A 20,320-nucleotide genomic window follows, 5' to 3' on the forward strand; every position below is an offset into this window, starting at 1 on the left:
GGAGTTGGTTTTCTCTTTTCATCATGTGTGCCCTGGGGGTTGAACTCAGGTTGTTGACCTTGGCAGTAAACACCATTGCTAGTAGAATCATTGTACTGGCTCACTTAATGAATTTGATAATGATTATTTATAGGAGTTTGGGTGATGGATTATTGGGAGCTTGAACACCTGCTAGTGGCTATCCCATTGAAGACAATGCTTCTCTTTTCCCCAGCAACTATCAGTTCTGTTCATCTGTTTTCCTTCATAGAGAAAGATGGAGGGCTTGAGCCACACAGCGTCCATTCTTTAAGCCGAGAAAAATATAAACCAGGGTTGGGCTATAGCTCAATGATAGGCCCTAGGTTCAATCCCTAGTATTGTCAAAATAACTGACCAACCAATGAACCAGCCAACCACATGGGCACACACACACACACACACACACACACACACACACACACACACTACCACCACTGCCACCACCACCACCAAACAACATTGTCTCCCTTCCCAAACCAGCAAAAGAAAACACCCTTGCAAGTATAGTGGATCATTTCCTTAGAGGTAGAAAGGGTACTCCTGAAGTATGAGGGGTTGCTGTTCTTACTCAGTGTAAACGAGAACCATATCCATATTTCTCCTTGTCATGTAATCATTAATCAGCCATCATGGTATGAATCATGGAATAGTAGCTGTAGGGCTACTATATTCATATTCCCGCAAGCCGTGCAAAGCTTGGCAGAAATACAAGTAGTCATTACAAAAATGTAGTTACTAGACGTCCATGACATCTGTTGAGATGTTTCAATGCCCAACATTGGCTAACAGGGTTTCCTTAAGGTTAGGCTAGGCTAGAAAACAATTGGTTAGAGCAGTGACTCAGTCGTTAAGAAATCTTGCTCCACAACCCTGAGAGGATTGGAGTTCAGATTCAAGAATCCACATAATAAGTTGTATGTCTTCCCAGTGCCTGTAACCTCAGCTCCACAAGGATTATTGGTGCTGGCTGACTTCTGTCCTAGCTGAGACGTGAATCCTGAGTTCAGAGAGAGACCCTACTTCAAAGGAATAGGTGAAGAGTCATAGAGGAGGGCTCTCAACACCTTCTGGCCTCTGTTTCTGCACACAGGTATGCATGCCCCCCACAAATAAATACTAACTATCTTTTACTATAGACTGTAGTTCATTGTTCTTGATGTTCTTTATAAACTTTAGGCCCACACATTGTTCTTTTTCAGCCTTCTGTTGCCACTTTTAGAAATTCCTGTTAATCTTTCTCACAAGAAACATATTGTGCATAACATCTCGCCTGTCTTTAAGCTACCTCCATGACACACCCATGGCTGGGCTCTGACTTATGAGTCACACACGCCTTAGCAGGAGTTCTCAAAGCATCCAAGTTTCCCCATTATCCTCATCTAAAGCCATTTCCCCTCCTCTCATGTTGTATTTGTACAGCTTCTTTCTTCCTGAAGGGATTACATCCACATCTGTTTCCATTAACCACCCCTCTGCTTATCTTTCCTTTCCTCCAAATCGTCAAGGGCATGTCTTTCTTCTTAATTCTCTGTCCCAGTCTCTTCTCTAGGGAGATTTATCTCAGACCTACACTGAGGAAATATCTTATTAAAATGTAAATAGATTCTCAACATTCCAAACACATCCAATTCATCTTAATTTGGCTATTTATTTGTTGAGTTCACATGTTTTGTCTCTAAGAAAAAAATTAAAAACTCAAAGACAGCAACTTTAAGTGAGGTTATTACGTGGTGGGGGGGACACCAGGCATTTGGAAGTTTATGTGTTATTGTTCTTATGGAGTAGTTAATCTGTGCTGTAAAATCAACAATTTACTCTATAGTCCTTTCTTTACATTTGAAGCAAACAGCCTCCCAGATTTGTTGGAGAATGAAAATGTCTGAAGTTTTCTCACCTGGTTGGCAGAACACTTTATCTTTTTCTTATTGCTCCAGGACTCTGAATCTTGTTTTGACACATGCAGAACAGAAGTAGGTTTTCCCTCTTGGCTTGACTCTTGTAAGGCACAATCTTTAATTGACTGGGATAGAATTCTAGAAATAGGAATTCTCAATCTAGCTCCTAGACTATGGTTGTTGAGATCCCAGTGCTTGCCCCATATGACAAATCTCTGATTAGTTACCACTAGTCCAAACAGGCGACACCGTGACCTTTAACTAGTACTTTCTCCTAGAATAATTTGAGCACAGAAAGGTTAGTGAGTGCCACCCCTACATAATAAAATTTTTATGGAAACCTTTCTACTCCAATGTAAGTTCACTCCACATAGCTCTGGGTGCCCTTGAACTCATGATTCTCCTTCCTCAGCCTCCTCAATTCTAGGCTAGTAGATGCTCAGCCTATAAAAGCTATTTTCTTTCTTTTAAAAATAATTGTTTTATAATAAAATAACAACAACAACAACAATTTGTGGGTGTGTGGGTATGTGCATTATGTTTATGGAAGTGAATGCAGGCCTGTGAATGTCACACTGTGTGTGTAGAGGTCAGAGGACAGCTTTTGGGAGTCAATTTTCTTCTTTTACCTTGTTGAGGCAGGGCCTCTCTTCATACAGGTTAGTTGAACCATGAACTCTGAGGTGAATTCAGTCTCCACCTCCATCTCACTGTAGGGATGTTACGATTACAGGAGTGAGTCATCAATTTAGGGTTTTCATGGGCACCAAGAATGAAATTCAGGCCATTAGACTCATGCATCAAATACTTTTAGACACGGAGCTATCTCGTTGGCCCAAGAACTATGCTCATAGTCATCTTTCCCTCGCTCCCATGTTTATATCCTCCTATGCTACTGTGTTTGCATGATGTTCTCCTTGAACCACAAGCTGTTTGGCATCCTCTGGTCTGGAAACAGTGGAGTAGGTGATGACTGAAGTAAGCACTGTGAAAAGGGTAGCAGGACAGAGGGCAAGAATGTGGCTGTCACTCAAGGCCAGGAGAGGAATATAGTAGAAACTAAAAATATAATTTATTATTGTCTTTTATTTAATTTTGCATCTTAAACTTTACTATAAAGATGTTACATATAAAAAAGTCACATGCCAAAATTAACCAGACCTAACAATCTCCAAAGTATAATGATGTAATTTATGCATGTGTGTATATGCAAACACACGCACGCACATATGTGACTATGCATGTGCAAACATGCATGCACATATACACATGGCCAGTGAGTAAAGAAACTGAGCATTCTTTGGAGAAAAGGAGAAGCAGAAACACCATAGATGCCAACCAAGAGACACCTTTGTGCTCTCATTTGATTATTTCTTCCTTCATTCTCTCCATACTCTGTCCTTTTCCCATTTCTTTGCATTGAAAAATGGTCAAGAAATCCTAGGAAAGTGTCTTAGTTAGGGTTCCTATTGCTGTGATGAAACACCATGACCAAAGAGCAAGTTGAGGAGGAAAAGGTTTATTTGGCTTACACTTCAGCCTTGCTGTTCATCACTGAAGGAAGTCAGGACAGGAACCCAAACAGGACAGGATCCCGGAGGCAGGAGTTGATGCAGAGGCCATGGAGGGGAGCTGTTTACTGGCTTGCTTCCCACGGCTTGCTCAGTCCACCTTCTTATAGAACCCAGGACCAATAGCCCAGGATGGTAGTACCCACTATGGGCTGGGCCCTCCCCTATTGATCACTAAATAAGGAAATGCCTTCCATCCGGATCTCAAGGAGACATTTTCTCAACTGAGGCTCCTTCCTCTGATGGTTGTAGCTTGTGTAATGATTCTAGCTTGTGCCGAGTTGACACACAAAGCCACCCAGTACAGTAAGAAACCAGAAATAATTTGGACACACTCGGATATGTGTAAAGTGACTTCCTAGTATGAAGCCAATAGTCTAGCATGGCAGCCTCGGAAGTGAGGGCTGTGTGCTGATGCAATGCGTGACTGGGTTGGCCGATCACTTTTCTTAGACCATGGATGACATCCACGGAGCTGAGAGAACGCTTTCCTCAGTTTGGCCACGTGTGAAAGTGTGCTGCACTTTTGACAGAATCTGGCCCATACAGAGATGTGGGTTTCATTTCGCCTGCACTCCAAGAACTTCAGGATGTATTCCACCAGGGCAATCATGTTACCAGTGGAGGGAAGTTCAGTGTTCAAGTCCAAGGGTTGCTTGATTTTATGCTGGGACTGTGGCATACTGAAGCCACAGACAAAGCCCACGGTAGGGGTATTTCTTCAGATGCCCTTCTTATGAAATGAAAAAAGTCAAGCAGAAATGCTGTGGGGGAGGGTTCCTTTCAGGAGTACATAAACAAATTTTATTTTTATTTGTGTGTATGTGTGTGTGTGCACACATGTTTGCTCTTGTGCAATGTATAGACAGATGTATAGCATGTATAGACAGATGTATGTTTTAAAAGAATAAGGCAGGGAGTTCCATCCAGACGGAACCTTCATCCGGCGATGGATGGAGATAGAGACAGAGACCCACACTGGAGCACTGGACTGAGCTCCCAAGGTCCAAATGAGAAGGAGGGAGAACATGAGCAAGGAAGTCAGACTGTGAGGGGTGTGTCTACCCACTGAGACGGTGGGACTGATCTAATGGGAGCTCACCAAGGCCAGCTGGACTGGGACTGATGGAGCATGTGATCAAAACTGGACTCTCTGAATGTGGCTGACTATGAGGGCTGACTGAGAAGACAAGGACAATGGCACTGGGTTTTGATTCTACTGCATGGACTGGCTTTGTGGGAGCCTGGTTTGTTTGGATGGTCACCTTCCTAGATCTGGATGGAAGGGGGAGGTCCTTGGACTTCTCACGGGGCAGGGAACCCTGACTGCTCTTAGGACTGGAGAGGGAGGGGAACGGGGAGTGGGGGGAGTGGGAGGGAAATGGGAGGTGGGGAGGAGGTGGAAAATTTTAATAAATAAATTTAAAAAAAGGATAAGGCATCAGATTCCTTGGAGCTAGAGCTATAGGTGCTGGGACCTGAACTCCAGTCCTCCGGATAGAGCAGCAAGTGTTCTTAACCACCGATCCATTTCTCTTCTCCACAGGGCTACATTTAGTCAAAAGTCCAGAGACCCAGGAAGGCAATGGATACAGTAGTAACCTGCCCTTCGATTTCCTCCTGAGGAGTGCACCAGCCGGGTTCAGGTTTGAAATGCAGAGCGAGGGATGAAAGATGGCGAAGGAGCACCGAGAACGACATGGATTTTACTCCCTCACAGCGAATGGATTTCTCAACCTGTTTACCAGCTAGATCGGAAGGTCTTGACGGGTGGCATCTCTATAGAGAGCGTTTAAAAGGTGAGCCGCCGTGACCCTATACACAAGGAGGCAGATGGCAGCAAGGATGAGTGCCCAGGAAGGAAAACATTTAAGCCTTTAAAGTTAGAAACACCAAGACAGAGATTTAGAGGAGAACGCTTCTAATTGTTTAACCAGAGAGGGAGTTTGCTGGCTGTTTCCTAAACGAAGGAAAAGGAGGATGTTTTGTGGACCGGGTGGTTATAAAATGAATATAATCGTTCCCCCAAATGAGTGTCATTTTGAACAACATGTACTCAATTCACACTAGGGGTACTGATTTATAATTATCCTAATTGAGCCCAGAATTGGGATAAATGGCATACACATGCCATTCTCTTGGTAGGTGCTGAGAATATCGGGCACATTGTACCATAACAGCGACAGGGTGCAAGTGAGGATTGCTTCTTGCAGCCTTCTCGCCACGGATCTGCCTTTCTAGGTCACTGATTCCAGCTCTGTTCTGTTCTTGGAGAACAGTGTACCCGGCCAGCATTTAGAGGGAACTTTATACACAGGACAGGAAGTGTCCCTGGATGGATTGCTGGATCTACTCCGGTGGCTAGCGATAAAGGATTCCTAGTGGTCTCCAGGTAGACTCCCGCCTAGTGAGAAAATGCATTTTAGTTTGGATTTGCTGATCCCCCGAATGCACCAAACTAAAATGTCCACCAAACTGTCTATTTAGAAGAAGATAGTGTTATGATCAGCAAGAGGAGAAGTGACTAAAATGTCCCCTTTGGTACCGGATCCTGTATCCTGTTTTATCATGAGGGAATTTATTAGCAACGGTAAGACTTAAGGCAGAGATCTTCCAAGTAATGTTAAGCACCCGTCCATCAGAGCATATCATCTAAGAGATGCTGGGGCCTTTTTTCTAAGCTCTGGGAGCTGATACTGGCTTATCTGAGTTGGTTCCATTCAGCCATGATGGTATTTGGGTTGTCGACACATACTTTGTAAGAGGATTTGGTTTTCGTTAAACTGAAACATGAATTCCGAAATGGAAAAAAAAAATCTAATCTTAAAACTAGTGCAGGCCAATTTGCAAGACATCTTAAAAGATGGGTGCAGGGAAGTCTTGAAAAACTTCGAAGAGTAATTTTTTTGAGTGTCAGGAGAAAACAGCGTGGGAAGAGCAGGGTTGTTAGCAGCTGATTTGCTGAGCCCAGAGCAAGCCTTCTGGCAGCCTGGCATGTGTAAGCTGCTCTGGAGAGGGATACTTGCTTAAGGGTGCAAATGTCTATCTCTGTATTGAACTCTGAAGACATCGCCTGAATATAAAACAGATAATTCATGCTTTGGTCCTGGAAGGGAAATTAGGTATTTTTAGGTATTATTGATTCTAGTCTCTATACTGGATTTATAAAGAAGCCAAATACCTGAGAGAGGTATCATGTCTGTTGTCCTGGGGTCACACAGTAAAGTTGATTCTTAAGATATCTAAACATTAAAATTTTGCGTTATACCTATCCCTATCTATCTATCTATCTATCTATCTATCTATCTATCTATCTATCATCTATCTATCATCAGTGTTTGGGAGTGAGTGCATCTGTACTATGGCACTTATGTGGAGATCTGAAGACAGCTTAGAGGATTTGGTTCTCTCCTTCTTCTGTATGGTCCAAGCTCAGGTTGTCAGGCTTGGTAGCAGACGTTGCTCACTGAGCCATCTCACTGGCTCTGTAGGTATTTAAAGAGAAACACACACACACACACACACACACACACACACACACACACACACACGTAAATCCGCGTATGTATATCTGCATACACACATATATGCACGTGTAAGGTGAACTGCTTTGAATGGAGTGCAAAGAACCCAGGGTCCCAGTTTCCAGGGCAGATGCTAAGTCTTGTTTTTTAGCCCACAAACACTGTGCAACCTTGGGATTCATCCTGTAAATTATTTTTTATAACAATTATTTTACTACCCCCATAATTATTTTACTCAAGCCTTCACTATTAGCTCCAGGCAGACCATGGGATCAGTGAGGCCACTGTCCCATCAACATTGATCTTGAAGCTAGGAACCATGGATCTTTGTCTGAGATCTAGCTCTCTGGTACCCTGGATACTGTGACAGCCTCTCACCGAGACCCAGAGGCTTCATTTCACTGTTCTGAGAGCTGGGCATTCAAATGTAGATGCCAGCAAATTTGATGTCTGCTAAGAGATGTTCTCACTTCCTTAGGTGACATGTATTTTGCTGTGTTCTCTGTAGAGACTAAGCAGAAATAAAAGTTATCATCTGGTCATGAGAAGGCAAACTCACTGTCTGTTTTTAATTTTTTAAAAAAATTTACTATTACTTTTAAAACTATGTGTATGCATCTGTGTTTGTGGTATGCAGACATGAGTGCAGGTGCCTGTAAGGCCAGGAGAGGGTGTCAGATTCTCTGGAGTTAAGAGTTGCAGGCAGCTGTGAGCTACCAGATATGGGTGTTGGGAACTGAACTTGGATCCTCTGCAAGAACAGCAAGTATTTTAACCCCTGAGTCACCTCCCCAGCTCTAGCTAAACTGAGTCTGAGAAAGTGACATGGGTTAGCCTTGTTTGAAATGAAACACTGGTCGCTAATTTTTGAATAGCTTCTAAGTGACCAGCTTGGGAGAAAGTAGGGAAAGGAGTTGGAGGTGTAATATTCATACCAGAAAGCTATCGAGAAGGGCTCAGATTCTCCATAGGTTCAGAAAACAGAGAAGGGAGTCACCAATAGGTTGGGTATGGAGAAGGTACAAATGGGACACTATGATAATAGCGTTGAAACTGGAAAGATGGGATTTCCATTTTCTGACATCAGGAAGCGCTCAGAAGAGCAGCTATGGGAGAGGCATATGCCTCCAATTCTTTATTTTGTGCAGAGGGTTGAGATGCCCATTTTCAGTCCAAGTAGAAAACGGTAGCTTTTTCTTTCCTTTTGAGATTGGGTTTCCTTTACTGCTCTCTATATTACAGACTAATGATGGTTTTGCCTCAGACTCTGAGTAGCTGGGACTACAAGCTCTTACCACCAAGCCTGCATAGCTAGAATTCTGACCAGAAGTTAGGGATTTATCAGCACATACATAGCATTAGAGTCGGGCACTCTCCAAGGAGGGAGGGTATATATAAATTTTAAAAATGTCCTTAGACAAAGCTCGGAGGCCCATGGCATTCAGAGGTCTGAACAGCAATGTGTGTGGACTGTGTGGAGGGGAGGGAACAGCGAAGGGGAGGGCGGAGTGGGGGGACTGGAATGTGGGTGATCCAGGCTCTGGCTGAAAGGTGTGACAAATGTCACCGTTTGCCCAGTGTGAGAGAAAACAGACCATGACAGGAATGAGGAGAAGAAAGGCTCCTTCCTTTAATCTTCCGCTAGCCGGGGATGAAATGCTCTCGCCTGTCTGACTTTGCAAATCCTAGACTTTTTAGACTTTCTCTAGTCTCTTTCATTCCTGCCTGCAGATAAAAATTCTTTTCCGCGTGGATGTCTCCTGAAGTACGTTGTCGGATCCATCTAGTAATAAGCGTGTACAGTTAACATTCTATTTTTTAATGCATTCTGATCAAGCTATAATATGGCCAGACAAGAACTGCCTCCGAAAGGAATCAGGTACTAGCTGGACGTGGTGGCACACGCCTGTAGTCTCAGGTCGAAACAGGAGGATTACTGTGGGTTTGAGGTCAACCTGGGCTACAGAGTGAGTTCCAAGATTAGCCTGGCCTAGAGTGAGACCTTGCCCACTCCCCTGCAAATGGTATCAGATAAGAAGCGCGGTAGTTTACTAAATGCTTTGCTGTGTTCTTCCTGTCACCGCTCATCCAGGCTCCTCCCCTGCTCAGGAGGAGGGGAAGAGAGAAAGGAGACTGTGCTAAACGGTTGAGCATTAAGGTTGAGTCCTTTCAGGAGGAAGTTACACACACTCATCTCAAATAAAGTTCAGTTTCTAAGGCTTGGTGTGGGTTTCTGAAACCTCAAAGTCCACTCTAGTGGCACACCTCCTCCAACAAAGCCACAACTCCTAATCCTTTCCAAACTCGGGACGGAACATGCAAATATGAGCTTATGAGCCTATGGGTGCCATTTTCATTCAGATCACCACACTTTGCTTTCTGACACGTTCTTTCTCATCAGCATGACTTTGCTCATATGCATGCTCTATTACACACAGGCATAGCATGGTAAATAGGGGCGTTCCTTTAAATATTCATTCAGAGGCCACACTTTGCCTCAATGCACATGTACCCTGAACCAGTTCAGGTCTAATTGACCCCCTCTCTCTTATTCCTGGATGTCCTCTAGAGTGTTAGACTGGAAACTGACCCCAAAAGGGGCATCACCAAGTGGTTCCTCAGGGAGGAGAAACTTACTTTGCTGTTTGAAGTGGGGTATACATATAGATCCATGCAGGACTGAGTCCTAGGTTATCAAGTGTAATGTAGGGAGAAGGGTGTGTCCCTAGCACAAGCCAAGCAGAGCCTGGGTTGACAAGCTTTTCCTAAGTTTGCTTATCTCAGACCAGGTGGCTTGAAGTCCCGACACCAGGGGGCCAGATTGTGGGCTCTATGGAGGACCCATTTTAGGGTTGCAGATTGTTGACCTTCTTACTGTCTCTGCACATGGTAGGAAAAGGGTGAGAGAGCTCTCTAGGGTCCCATTCGTCAGTGTGTTAATCCCATTAACGAGGGTCTCCATCTCATGAATTACTTCCAAGAGTCCCCACCTTTAATACTATCAAACCAGAGGTCAGAATTTCACCAATGAATTGTTCTGAGGCCTCATTTTATTCACCATAATGAGGAATTTGTTGGAGTGTCTAACCCACTGAAAAATCCCAGTGTCCTGTTTGATTTAATTCTCACTTATATATTCTTACTTAAGTATTTGTAGTTTTGATTAGGAAAAAAAATGACTACCAGTTATAATGATATTAAGAATTACTCTGGAGGTCTACAGCCCGGTGGAAACTAATCTCTCTTACACTAACTTGATTTTTATGGGTAGCAAATTATGGTTTCCACGTTTCATAGATAACGCTCTCCTTTGCATCTCCCACAGTAAGTGGGGAATGTGTACATGATTTCCATTTTACAGACAAGTGAATACAGACTACAGAGAACCCATACTTCGACAGCCATACTGTCAGCTACCGACGAGGCCAGAACGAACACCCCTGTTATCGGATCTGCCCGTGTAGAGTTTCCACAATCCATTTCCTAGATGACGCAAGGTGAAGAAGATTAGCTTAAGAAAATCATAACCTGAAATTTATTCTATCTCATTAAACAAATAGTTGAACCGAGGAGAGCTGTTCAAACAGTGCCCTGGGCCACCTGCATGTCTTCAAGTATTTGCGTTTCCTGCGTAGATGCCTGTCAAGCATCTCATATGGATTCATCTGGGAATTTCTCAGATGCATTCATGGCCCTAAAGAGAGGAGATTCTCACTGTTTAATTGTCCTCCGTTGGTATATATTGCTTTAGTATCTTCTTTTCCATCTGTGTGGGAGTTTGGACTCAGAGCCCTGTGGATAAATGGATGAGCACTCTACCATGGAGCTATAGCTTCCTCTCTGACTCCCCAACTTTTCTTCTCAAGGGTATTGTGGGTTCTAGGCAGGGGCTCTGCCAGTAAGCTACAGTCCCAGCCCTAACCCTAGCATCATGAATAGTCTTTTTTGTTGTCGTATTTTCAGTACTGGAATCTAATCTAATATTCAGATCTTGTATGTGTTAGGCAAGTGCCCTACCATGGAGCTATAGTGTCAGTACTACTTTTAAATTTTAATTTAGGATTGTTATTAGTGTGTGTGCATGCCTGAATGATGTATGTGTGTCAGTGTGGGATTGTGTGGGCCACATGGTGCATGTGGAAGTCAGCACCTTTTAAGAGAGGAGTCATTAATCCCACTGATGGAGAATAAGACCACTACCACAGTTTAAAGGCAAATTTGAACCAAGCTTTAATTAAACACTGGCCAGGTAGATGGGTTCTGGCTAGGTCCATACCCAGGTTCCCAGGGAATGTCTCAGAATCAAGTAAGGCAAAGGCTTAAGAAGGAAAATCTATAATTCATTGCATTTCCCATAAGGTTCAGTCAGAGACAAGCATACATCCTGACGTACCTCCAGCCTACATCCAATCAGGGACAAGTGTATAAGGATGCATTTTCTACATTTAAAGGGCCTGCAAACACAGATCAGGCACATTTGGTGCAAAACAAACTTGTTTAGGGGAGTGAAAACAGGTGGCTTATTATCTCCCATAAATACCAGCCTCCAGCATTTCAGAAACTGTCTGTCCTTGGGCAAGGGGCTTGCAGACCAGAGGCATTTTTGTTTCTTGTGTATCTTAGGCATAGTAATTAAAAATTTACAGTGTAACTTTGGCTCTCACAGAATGAGTTTTCTCCTTCCATCTGTTTTTGAGGCAGGGTCTCTCTTGCTGGTTCTGCTGCCTTTCCTATTGTGAGTTTCTACACCATTCTCCCTCCTGCACCTCTCCTCTTGAGTTCTGGGGTTACAGATTCACAGCAGTGCATCCATCTTTCCATGGGATTCAGCTCAGGGCATCAGGCTTGGACAGCAAGGGCTTTGACCTGCTAAGTCATCCTTCTAGCTTTGCCAGTACTTCTGACTTCTTTCAGGGTTTCCCGAAGTTGTCCAAGCTGGCCTTGAACTCACTGTAGCCTGTGTAGACTTTGACTGCCAATTCCACAGCCTCCGCATCCTCAGTAGCCAGGATGACAGGCTGCAGACCCAGCTTGGGGGGTCTTAGCAGGCTTTTGCTCATCTCTTATCATCGTAGAGCTCACTCATGTGCTTGTCTCTTCTCTTTTGTGGATCATACCTGGAATTGGGGGAATAAACAGTTCAATGGCCCAAAGCTGCTGCTAACCCATACTCCAGGGGCAGAATCATTTTAAGTGATTTTTATTAGCATGCATTAGTCATATATGGCTCTGAGTGGGTCATTGTTCTCGAAGGAGAGAGTTGCTGAGTCAAGTAGAAGTGTTAATCAGCCCTCTAAAAAGGACAGTCCTTGAAATTTGGGTTAATTAATTTTTAATCTTTTCTGCTACTTAATTCTATACTCTGCCAATTTATCACTCCGTTTTTACATTTCTTTATCAGAGGCAAGAGGCTATTACCATATGTATGTATGTATGTATATATATACACACATATCTATATATATAAATCACACTTATTTATTGTGTTTATAGTGCATGTGTGTGTGTATGATGAGCATGTCATGGCAGCATGTGGAAGGCAGAGGACAACTTGCAGGAAACAAGAATTAATTGACTCCTTCTGCCAAGTGGGTACTGGGAATTAAATTCAGGTTGTTACCTTGGTTGCAATTACCTTTACCCAATACCCATCTCCTTGGTCCCATCATTCCCCCCACCCCCAGACAGGGTTTCTTTCTTTTGGAGCCTGTCCTGGAACTCGCTCTCTAGATCAGGCTGGCTTCGAACTCACAGAAATCTGCTTGTCTCTGCCTCCCAAGTGCTGGGATTAAAGATGTGCACCACCACCATTTGGCTTGCTCCGTCATTTTTAACAATGCATAAATGACTTATTTAATTCCATTTTAATTTTGGGAGAAATAGCACCACAATCTTAACATACTTTTCTGATTAATATTTGCTTAAGGCAATGATGAAAAGAATTTTTCACGTGATCCCAGGAGTGGCCTTGTTCTATGTTAAAAGAACAAAATCAAATAATATTGCTATCAATTCTATGCCATAGAGAATAAACTGAAATAATAATAATAATAAAAACTGAATAAAACATCATCAACAAGGATTCAAGGTTAAATATACCATTCATTATTAAATTGGACTCCAAAGTGTAAATAAACTCCAAGTTTTAATTTAAAAACTGACTTAAAGGGCACATATAAAATATACTGGACAGAACTGAGAAGAAGCCAATATGACCTTTATTTCCAGGGGTCATGTAATGAGCCATAGTAAATGACTGCAGCCTCTGTGTAATAAAAACACTTAACAAGGGCTGGGGTGTAGCTCAGTTTGTAGCATGCTTACCAAGCATGCATGAGTCCCTGGGTTTGATCTCCAGCACAGGCCATGGGGTGCATGCTTGTAATTCTGGCAACGGGGAGGTAGAGGTGGAAAGACCAGAAGTTCAATGTCATCTTTGGCTACATAGTAATGAAACCAACATGGGTTACAGAAGACCCTGTGGTGGTGAAGGGGGCATAGTGGAGGCATTGAAAGGAAAAGATTGGGGCATAGTTTTGATCAAAACATAGCATATACCTGTATGAAATTCTTTTTTTTTTCCAGACAGGGTTTCTCTGTGGCTTTGGTGCCTGTCCTGGAACTTGCTCTGTAGAACAGGCTGGCCTCAAACTCGCAGAGATCCACCTGCCTCTGCTTCCCGAGAGATGGGATTAAAGACATGCACCACCACCACCTTCCACTTGTATAAAATTCTTAAGCAATAGAAAAAGATTATGAACAAGAGTTTTAAAAAAAAGGTGAAAGCTACCAGGGAACTATGGATTTCACAAAGATTGGATGAACTAAATTCTAGGAAGGAGAGGTGTGTATTATTGTCACTTGGAGGAAGGCATTTGCCTATTTCGGGAGTGAACTACTAACCTGCAAAGGTAGACAGTCTTGGGGACAACAGTGACCAACTTTCTTGGCCATGCATGGAAGGAATAACCACAGAAGTAGAATATTGGACTGGTCTTAATATAGGCCAGCAAATTTAAGTCAAGATGTCTTGAGAAGGAGGTAAAATGCCCTGCAATCCAGAGGCGCCTGAGGGATTGAAGGCCCACCTGAGATAAAATAATGTGGGGGCCTTTCCAGGAAGAAAGAGTCGGAAACCATTGTGATTGGGGGTGGTCAGAGACTGAAATTCGGGAGATGAGACGGATCTCAGCTAGGGCTTTTCAGGACCGAGGACAGAGAAACCTCAGGCTGTAGGTGCAAAGCTTGGAAATCCATGCCTTAGCAACCCACGTGAACCAAACAGAGGTAAAGAGCCTTAGCCAGCCACAGCCTAGATCTATTGACAATTGGTTTAATCCAAGTGCTGGCCTTATCAAGAAATGGGAATCTAGTTCCAGTGTGGATAATATCATATGGGCCATGAGTGGTCTATATATAAATGATGTCTAATACATAATTAAGAATTCAGCCCAGTATATTTTGAAGGCAGAGGCAGATAGATCTCCATGAGTTCAAGGCCAGACTGGTCTACACAGTAAGTTCTAGGCCAGCCAAGGTTACATAGTGAGACCTTATCTAAAAATAAAGTCTTATCTCTCTTCAGCTTCCACAGGTACCCACACATGTGTTACATATACTTATACAGATACAGTACATGAATAAAATAAATCTTAAAAACTTAAACATTTGTGGGAGAAGTGGCTTGGGAGATGGCTTAGTAGGTAAATTAGTTGTTGTGCAAGTGTATGGACTGGAGTTCAGATCCCCAGAGTCATATAAAAACTGGTGGGGACAGTGATCCTTCTGTAATTCCCAGCATGCAAGAGCTGCAGATAGAGAATTCTTGGGACAGTCTGAAATGGTGAGCTCCGGGTTCTGTGAGGCAGCCTGCTTCAGTGTGTATGCAACTATAGCGAAAGAGTCACAGCCCAAAGCCGTAGATGAATCGGTACTTTCAGAGGGACAGTAACACAAATCACAGACAATGTAGCAACAGATGCGATGGACTCCCAAAAGAGAGCGGTGATACTTTTTAAGTAGGAAATGAAAGTAACTAAAAGTCTAGAATCAATTTATTCTAGAGAAAGTCTCATTTAAATAAAAAAGGCACGATAAAGAAATTTCTAGGCAAAGACTGAAAGTATCCGTTGTCAGAAGTTTAAATAAATAAAATAACCAATAACAGAAATTCCGCAAGCAGAAGGGATGTGAGCTCAGGCAGAAGCATCCCAGGAAGAGAGGAGCTAACGGAGGCAGGGGAAATCTGCGGGGAAATATAGATGTTTATTGACAGCACAGAACAAGAAGCTGGCAGGATGAAAACAATGGAAACTGAGGAAAAGATGTAAAGAATTCTAAAGTATCATCGGGAAAGCGCAGATTTGTGTGGAACTGAGGAGAGTAGGGATGCTGAAGTCCAGCAATAATTTGGACATAGCCACGGAATACTGAGACAGATAGACACAGAAGAACGGAACAGTGCTGGGGAGACGGCTCAGCCAGGGAGAGTGTGGCTGCGCAAGCCCGATGACCTGAGTTTGATGTCTGCCGCGCACGTGAAAAAGTCAGATGTATTGGTCTGCATCTGTATTCCCAGCACGTCTTAGAGCAAGATGGAAGACAGAGACAAGAAGATCGGCCAGTTTCTGGGCCAGCTAGCCCCAAGCACGCAGCTTAGCATCTGAAACAAGAGCGGTCCTGTTTGAGCAAGGTGAAGGGAGCATGCTGATTCTCGAAGGCTGTCCTCTGATTACCACAGGTGCGCTGTGGTGCCTGGGTGCCCCCAACATATAAATGAAGTGATGGAATAATAAGATAGCTTAATTAATTCAAAAGAGTAAAAAAGAACACAAAAATGTGATAAACAGAAAATGACTAAGATGCTAGTTGCGAGTTCTAGCTTATATATAATTTTATGCTTATATAGTTAAAGGCTTATTGAATTAATGGGTACAAGAACATATCAGCCTCACAGTATAGTCTATACATGGCAGCTTAAGCTGTATTTAAATATAGGACAGCATACTTTTAATTGATTTGCATATGTGAAAATATGCTTCAAAATAATTTTTTGGCACAAAAATTTCTTTTCATAGGGGCTATGCAAATATAGAAAATTCCTTTCAACAGGGTAGATGTAAGATTTATGCCATAACAGATGTTGGGTGAGGCAGCATATCAAGTTTGAACTTACTCTCCGTGAATTATGAGACTTTCAGAGGTGGAGGCAAGAGATGTAATGACTGTCTGCATCTGGAACTAGATCTTGTACACATAAAGATGGCAATGAGGGGCAGGAGAGATGCTCAGAGGTTAAGGTCACATACTGCTCTTGCAGAGGACCCAGGTTCAGTTCCCCACATCCATGTCAGATACCTCACTACTGCCTGGACCTCCAGCTTTAGGAGATATGACGCCCTCTTCTGGCCTCTGTGGGTACCTGCACTCATGTGTGTATACCCATACTTGGAAGTACATATACTTTAGAAAAATCTTAAAAGAGAAAGATGTCAATGAGTATTTATAATTTCCACTTAGTATTCTAGTTCCTTTAGAGGAAGAGATTATGTCACTGTATACATAATTCTGCCTGAAAAGTACCCTAAACATTTAATTCTGTGTGATTTACTTTATAGGTCAGTCTTGTGCTATTTTAACTTGTTTGCCCTTCTGACTTTGAGTAACATGTTGTCTTGCTTAGTATATTAGTTACTTTTCTCACTGATGTAACAAAACACCTGACCAAAGCAATTTAAGGGAGAAAAGTGTTTTTGTTGACTTATAGTTTGAGGGGTTATTACCGATGAAGGTGGGGAAAGCCTAGCAGGAATCTGAGGCAGCTGGCCACATTGTGTTCACAGCCAGGAAACAGAGAGATGAGTGCTGATGTTCTGCTCACTTTGTCCTTTCTGTCCAGTCTGGGACTCCATCCTGTGGGATGGTTCCACCCATCTTCAGAGTGGGTTGTTTTCCTGTTCTACGTTTGCTTCCCTGGAAATACCCAGAGGTGTGTTTCCATGGTAATTGTAAGTCAAATCAAGTTGACACAAGATTAGCCATCCCAGGGAAGTGAGGAACCTGGGCTTCCATAGTTTAAGGGTGGCAGCTTGTGTAGGTTGTGTAAGGTCCTGAGGTTAGGGCCCTGCACTGTGAACAATCCAACAAGCAAAGAATACAATCAAAGCAAACCCCAACCCAACCCAGCTGGCGTGAGGGACAGGTCCAGGGACGGGTGACAGAGTGCAGGGCCTCTTCCAGCTTGCCCGTGCCTGTGGATAAACACAGGCAACTGTTTCAGCTGTATACTTGAGGAGTCTTAAGGAGGACTTTAAACTCCACGGTATATAGATGGACCATGTTTGAAAAAGAGTAATCTACAAAGCTTGGCCTTTTCTTCGCGGGCAATTAAAGCAAGCCGCTGCTCCACGCTCCTGGAATCGATACCCCTCTCCTCTGGAACTCGGATTAGATAAACCCAACATGGGGAAGAGAAGGTGCGAAGCATGGAGAGGTGGGCTTGGTTGTCAGAATGCTAATTAGGTCAGGGTGTAGAGAAAGGGCGAGTTTACGAGTTAACTCATCTCGGCAGCCCCTACGTGTGTGAGCTCTTTCTTACACGGGAGGTGGGTGGGGCTCGGCCACCTTGATGCTAGTTCCAGTTGTATTTTACTCAGGTAGTCAAGCTAGTGGCCTGAGACGTGCATTCAGAAGCCTCTCTCTCTTGCTAGCAGCATAAGCCCGGAGCTTTCAGGTAGCCTCTTGTGAAAAATCTATTCAAGCCCCTGCCGCTGGGTTTAGAGACCCCCACCCAACCTCCGTATCTAATACCAGCCTCTCTTTCATCCTCTATCTCGCCCCATCTCCCTCTGGTTCGTGATTCTTGTTTCCTCTGACCAGGAACAGAGGCAGGTTCTTCTGATATATTGGTTTTCCTTGCTCAGGATCTTTAAGTAAAAATTACTCGGAGGTGTATTGCCTTAGAACCTTCCATTTAATGAACTAGGGGCTGTCCTAGGTGGGTCTTATCTGGATGGTGGGGAAGAGTGCAAGATTAGGCGCCTTCCACTGGAGATGGTGGAGTCGCCTGAACTGGGTGCAGGTCAGACAATTACCACAAGGGCATCTGCAGTATGCACATATGTCCCATATGAGAGGCCCCTGGCAGCAGGTCAGACAGTTAGACATGAGACTATCCACCAGGGAATGAGAGGGCGAGAAAGACACTGTAAATACACATCGCAATGGCCCCTTCATTTCCCATTAATACAGGGTTGCTCACTTGCTGCTCTGGTCCTGGAAAACCAGGTTAGCTGAGGGCATGGGAAGCTTACAGCTTCACAATGAATTATTTATATTTCTGTCACCCAAGGACGCCCAGAAAGCAATTGGGTTAATTCACACACTGTACATCACCAAACAATTCTAAGGTAGAATTTTCTCATAAACTGTGGAGAGTTCTTAATTAGTAATTACAAAATGATTATACCTTGTAAAAAACACATTTCCTTGATTATATTGATGTGACTATGCAATTACATTTCAAATTAGTTTGAACAATGTTTAATGCAAGAATTCTCATTCTGGTCCAACCTGCAGGACAACTTGGGTGGGGGCAGGTTGGGGTCAGCTCAGCAGGAACACAGGGTTCCTGATCCTGGAAAGGTTTATTACTGTTCTGGCATTCTTGGCAATACATGGGATGTTAATGAGGCTTTAAGTTCATTATGTAGTCTCAACATTGTATATAGCTCATCCGAAACTATTTCTTGAACCACGGGCTTTCCTTTTTACTGAGGACTGGAAGGTTTCATGTATTTTGTTTTTGTTATGAAGATTATTATGTGTGGGTGTTTCGCCTGCAGGCGTGTCTGTGTATGATGTGTACACAGCGCTTCTGGAGGCCAGGAGAGAGTGTCAGATCCTCTGGGACCGGAGTTACAGACGGTTGTGAGCCACCATGTGGGTTCTGGGAACTGAATCCTGGTCCTCTGCAAGAGCAGTCAAATGCTCTTAACTGATGAACCATATCTCCAGTGCCAGCTTTGATATTTTAATAGTTTTTCCTAAATATAATTTAATTGATTTAATGTTATGATAGTACATTTGTATTTCAATATTATTATATCTGATATTGAATAGCAGTACATATATCAGGCATCCTACAACTGTCTGTGATTCCAAGGGATCCAACACCCTCTTCTGGTCTCTGCAGACACCCATACCCACACTCATATAAATAAAAATAAATCTTAAAGAGCATATTGTAGGATACATTGATGTTGGCTATACTAAGAAGGAAAATTAGTAATAATAATACAAACTATTCCAAAACAACCCAAATGAACACAGTTGTGGAGAGTTGATGAAGAAGAGGGCTTTGGTGGTGCCCCCTAGTGATACCATATGTGTGTACTTTAGACAGGGTCTCACCACATGGCCCAGGTTGGTCTGGAACTCACAGTCCTCTTGCCCCAGCAGAAGTGCTAGGATTGTAGGCAAGTGCCGCTGTCTTCAAATTCCACATAGCAATGCCTTGGATGAAAAAGAATGCAAACCAGATGGGGATGTTGGGACAGTGGATTTTAGGTAGTCTTGTCTGTGCCAAAATGGGGTAAATTGTAAGATTGACCATGGATCTTTCTGGGTGTGTAATATTTGTGCTGCAGAAGTTCATTTACCCTTCAGGAAGCGAGTACCATTGACACCTTTCCATGGGTGCTTACCCGCACTTGAGTGAGTGTTTCCTCTGTACCAGACACCATAGGGGATGGACACCTGGGATTCACAACCCTCAGCCTGGAGCTTCAGAAATGCCACGTGAAAACCCAGAGGCAGAGGGACCAACAGTCACCTGTGAGGAGTGGATGGCCCTCAAAGCCGCATTTCTTCAGGATTAGACCCTATTCCTGTCTCAGTCCCTTGCACAATGCATTCTCTGATACAAATATGCCAGAGTGGTGTCTGGGTTAGTTTTGATTCTCATTGTGCATATTCGTAATTTTCATTAGTATATACCCATTACACATAGTACTGGCTTTGTAAGTACACTTTAATACACATATGCAATATACTTTGGGTGTAATTTCCTTGTCATATCTTCCTCCCCTCCCTTGTCATCTCTCTCTCTCTCTCTCTCTCTCATCTCTCATCTCTCTCTTGCTATGTATATATATATATATGTGTGTGTGTGTGTGTGTGTGTGTGTGTGTGTGTATTTGTATGCTTACTTTTGACATTTTATGGTCCTATCAGAAAAAGTCTTCTAGTTGTAAAAAGGCCAGTCTATTTCCCCCAAACCAGACCTGTGTCTACTTATTTAAATGAATCA

At 43.2% G+C, this 20,320-nt stretch overlaps 1 long non-coding RNA gene across 1 annotated transcript in view; it reads left to right on the forward strand.

Moving 5' to 3' along the window:
* The first annotated feature begins 5,136 nt into the window (after window positions 1-5,136).
* Window positions 5,137-20,320, forward strand: part of LOC142852977 (uncharacterized) — a 97,949-nt gene continuing 82,765 nt past the window's right edge. Inside the window, exon 1 of the long non-coding RNA XR_012911042.1 lies at window positions 5,137-5,286. This is a non-coding gene — a long non-coding RNA (uncharacterized LOC142852977). The remainder of the gene's footprint in view (window positions 5,287-20,320) is intronic.

Source organism: Microtus pennsylvanicus, chromosome 6, assembly GCF_037038515.1.
Source record: "Microtus pennsylvanicus isolate mMicPen1 chromosome 6, mMicPen1.hap1, whole genome shotgun sequence".
Taxonomy (NCBI): domain Eukaryota; kingdom Metazoa; phylum Chordata; class Mammalia; order Rodentia; family Cricetidae; genus Microtus; species Microtus pennsylvanicus.